Here is a 4766-nt window from a genome sequence, read left to right as displayed (position 1 = left end):
TAGGGTTTGATAATGAAGGAAGCATCTCCTTATATAGAAGACACTATATGAAATGGAGGGATAAGATTGAGAGGTGTAAAAGAAAGTCGGCTATGATTAGAGGGTAGGTAAAAGAAATAATAAAATAATGAAAGGGGTAGGTAGTGTATGAATTAAGAGATGAATGACATGTGTCATAGGTAGAAAAGGTTAATGAATTAATTAAATAAATAAAGATTTATTTAATTAATAAAGGAAGTGAGATAATTAAACAAATAAAATATTTATTTAATTTAGGAAAATGATAATTTAAATAAATAAATGTATTTATTTAAATGAGAAATAAGGCTAGAAGAGGATAAATGAATTAATTAAATAAATAAAGATTTCTTTAATTAATAGAAGAATTAGGCTAAAGTAATTAAATAAATAAAGATATTTATTTAATTAGACATGACAATTTTAGGTGTCTACATTTTGCCCCTCTTTGAGACAATGCGGCTTGTCGCGTTGTTTCAAAGAAGATAATATGAACTGATACAAAGTTGCCCCAAGATGGGAATGATATGCCCCCTCGAGAGATTGGATGAAAATGTCGGGAAAGATCACAGACAATCTCTCAATAAGAAAGAAAGGCTAGAATGGAATGACCGGATAAAGTGACAAAGTCATGGGATAAAGAAGACTGACTCGGGAAATGAAGGCTAGGGGTAGTCTATAAGATAGACCACGGGGGGCAAAAATAGAGCAGCAGTGATGGCCTTCATTCATAGATTCGACCACGTTCGCTGATTCCAGAGGCCAGCAGAGGCAGGAGAGTCGGTAAGTACCACAAAACCTCCTTATATTTTGATGCATTTATTGTTGTCATCAATGCATACTAGGTAATGTAATAAATGCGCATTTATGTTAGGAAAACACATTTGTGTCCAAAAATGTGAATTTGTGTCTTCTAGGTCAAATTGGCAATTCTGTGATGAACATACGCTGTCGATTGGATAAGCTGCTGAGAGGATACACTCAAGCAGGTCCTCTAGGGAAGACAAGGATAACAAATAGGGCTAGGATTGACAATTCTGTGATAGAACATACGTTGCCAATTAGGAAACTACTCAAGAGGATTCACTCAAGAAGAGGCCCTAAGATAGGATAGATCAAGGCACTTTGTGATGAACAGTGAGTACCAAGATATAGTACTTTGTGATGAACAGGGAGTACTAAAATATGAGCAGCACTTTGTGATGAATAGTGAGTGCAAATGTGAGCAACACTTTGTGATGAACAGGGAGTGCCAAACACGTAGTACTTTGTGATGAACACGGAGTACCACTAGGATAGAAGCAACACTTTGTGATGAACAATGAGTGTCACTAGGACTGAGATGATTGATTTGTGTGACTACAGGAGTATTTTCCTATGCTAGAGTCATGAGAGAGATTCCCATCGACTCAAAGATTGTGACCTGAGTTGACAGCCGAGGAGCGAGCTGCGATTGAGGCTATGGGATTGAGACATGTGTTGTATGTGCCTAAGTTTCGGGCAAACATGGGACTGTTGACTGCGCTGGCGGAGAGATGGCACTCCGAGACATGTACATTTCATTTGTTGATGGGTGAGATGACAGTCACCCTTGAGGATGTATACAGGATTTTGCGGATATCGATCAACGTGGAGCTGATTCCGTACGATCGAGATGGAGACAGGGATGCCCTTAGATGAGCGTTCTAGGATCTGGGACTAGAGATGAGGGTGGGACATGTGGCATGGGATACCATGACATGGACAGGATTAGCACTACCAGTAGTATTGGCAGGAGTGATTAGTGGGTTCCCCTATCTGGATAGGGCAACACGAGGGGTGGTTGCAGAGGACACAGGGGCCAAATATGCCTATGTTCTGCAGGCCGGGGAGGAGATTATCTACTGGTGGGATCTCTATTATGGTGCAGTGCCAGTGGATCAGTGGGTGAGGAGCTTCTATAGACCATCGCAGACAGTGATAGCTACGGGAGGGAGCCGGAGGAGACAGGCATCTAGTGGTGGGGTTATGGGTCCTCCACCACCACCAGATAGAGGGGACAGGAGGTATGATCCTGGGGTGGGTCCTTCAGGGGCTCAGATTCCATCTAGGCCAGGTGGCTCCAAGGGAGGGAGTTCATCATAGCCATAGAGGGCTCCCTATGTATCACTATTGTACCATTTTTGTATGATGATGTAGACACCTTCGGGTGATTGTAGCCATATGATTTTTGACATCATTGTATCATGACACTATATATATATATATATGAGATGATTCATCTTTGCGGCAACTATATGCATGTGTACCTATGTGATGAGATGTTTCATGATGTATGCTTATGATATGGATGCAAATATGTATATGATGCAATGCAATATTTTTGTTCTTTTATGTTTTATATGTGTATGCATGATGCAAATGTGAATGTATGTAATGCAGATGAATATGATAATGCAAATGTAAATTGTGCTAGCATGTGTTGTGTGTAGGATGTGATGCAGTTGTGATATCTATATGTATGTATGAAATGCTTATATGTGGTAATGCAGGTGCAACTACATGAAATGCAAATGTTTTTGGTGTGTCATTATACTCAGTCATGTGATAGGAGGCTACACAAACTCAAGAAGAACGATGGAAGTCAATCAAGAAAGGGGATGGAAGATAGAAGATATGAAAGTGAAAGAGCTTCTTGTGCATTATCATCATTGAGCTTTATTATGGCAAGTAGGTTATGACAATCGAGGCATATGTTCGACCCAGAAAGTCATTGTACCTATTTGCATGGAGACAAGACAGTCACAAACAAGGAATGCCCCAGTTCATACTAGACTCACAATGTCCTCATATCCTTGGACAAGTCATAACATTACTAAGAGACAATCCATAGACAACAAATACAAATAGGTGACGATACCCCATCCTCGCCTTTCTAGTCAAAGACATCCTGGAGATAGAATCTCTAGTCAGAGACATCCTGGAAAAGCTAAAAGACAGGTCACCAAAAGATAAAATCAAAAGAAAACCAAGACTCGACACCAACATCTACTACAGTCCTCAAATTTAGTGTCTCTTGTCACTTGTATAAGTCTTATTTGATTGTGGTCACAATGTTTACTTTCACAGAAAGGATAGATAGCACTGAACCATATGTTGTCTGAGTTTGTTGAAAGATTTGATTTGTTGAAGCCCATTGTTGTTGTTGTGTCTCATCTGAAACTGACTGAATCCATGAAATTGATACTTTATTGTGGAGAAGATGAAACTTTATTGTAGATCTGTGATACAAATGTTGTTTTATTGTGGATTGTGCGCGGATAGATTGAAGGAAGCTGGAAGAAACTATACTCCTCAAAACATGTGATGTTCTCAGTTCCACACCTATCACTAGACGTAGGATTTGCCTTAGCCACAGATAGGATCTGATTTATTATGGATGGAAAGGGAGGTGAAAAGGGAGGTTTATTATGAATGGCTAACCAATCTTGGATAGATCAATAACAAGCCATGATGGGAATGGGTAAGTTTATTATGGATGAATTGGTCGTGAGTGTGTGCAAAGTGAAAAGATGAAAGTGAATCCTGAAGAAGGGAGGAGCAATGTCTCTACGCATGGCGCTGGTGACCCAGTTTTCACCATGGTACTTGCCTAGGGCGCCACCAAAGTGGTTTTCACCGTTGGACAAAATTATTTCTCTTTACTTTTTTCAATTTTTCAATGTTTTTTGTGTCACAAGGCGCTTGTTTGCCAGGTTTTCACCAAGTAACGATTTTTTTTTGTTTTATAATTTTTTTTTGTATTTTTGAAATTTTTGATTTTTTTGTATTTTTTGAATTAGGATACTCTGAAGAGCTATGTGTAAAACCTGCGAAGGTGCATGTTGTTGATAGGATCCTCCAAAGGTTCACCTTCTGTAATTGAGAGCTGATATGCCCCAGATCCATATGCTGATGTAATAATGTAGGGACCAAGCCAGTTTGGTTCAAACTTGCCCTTCTTCTCTCTGTCTTGTTGATTTTTAGGATTTTCTCTGAGAACTAAGTCCCCTACCTCAAATGTGTGAGGCTTGACCTTGTGATTGTAGCTACGACTCATTCATTCTTGGTAAGCCTTGAGATGATTAAAAGCAGTTTGTCTTCGTTCATCTAGTAGTTCTAGCTCTTGTAAGCGAGAGACCCTATAGTCTTCATCATTGATGATGTTTTGCAAAGAGACCCGTAAAGAGGGTAGCTCAACCTCAATAGGAAAGATAGCTTTAGTGCCATAGACAAGTGAATAGGGTGTAGCTCCTATAGGTGTGCAGACACTTGTGCGGTAGGCCCAAAGTGCAAGATTAAGTTGGATATGCCAATTACGGCCAACATCGTCGACTGTCTTCTTTAGGATTTTAAGGATTGTTTTGTTAGATGCCTCAACTTGACCATTACCTTGGGGGTAATATGGTGTGGAGAAATGATGGGAAATATGAAAGTGGTCACAGAGTTCACGAACATCCTAATTTTTGAAGAGACGCCCGTTATCAGTGATAATGGAAACAGGAATACCGTATCGGCAAATGATATAGTTGAGGATGAACGTAGCAATCTGTTTTCTAGTGACTTGTGTGAGAGGCACGACTTCAATCCATTTTGTGAAATACTCTGTGGCAGTGATAATGAATTTATGACCATTGGAAGAAGGAGGGTGAATCTTGCCTGTGAGATCAAGTCCCCACTGACAAAAGGGCCAAGGAGACGCAATTGGTTGAAGTTCTTGTGCTGGTGCA

The sequence above is a fragment of the Cryptomeria japonica genome, chromosome 8 (genome assembly GCF_030272615.1).
Source record: "Cryptomeria japonica chromosome 8, Sugi_1.0, whole genome shotgun sequence".
NCBI lineage: Eukaryota > Viridiplantae > Streptophyta > Pinopsida > Cupressales > Cupressaceae > Cryptomeria > Cryptomeria japonica.
This window is presented reverse-complemented; position numbering follows the sequence as displayed.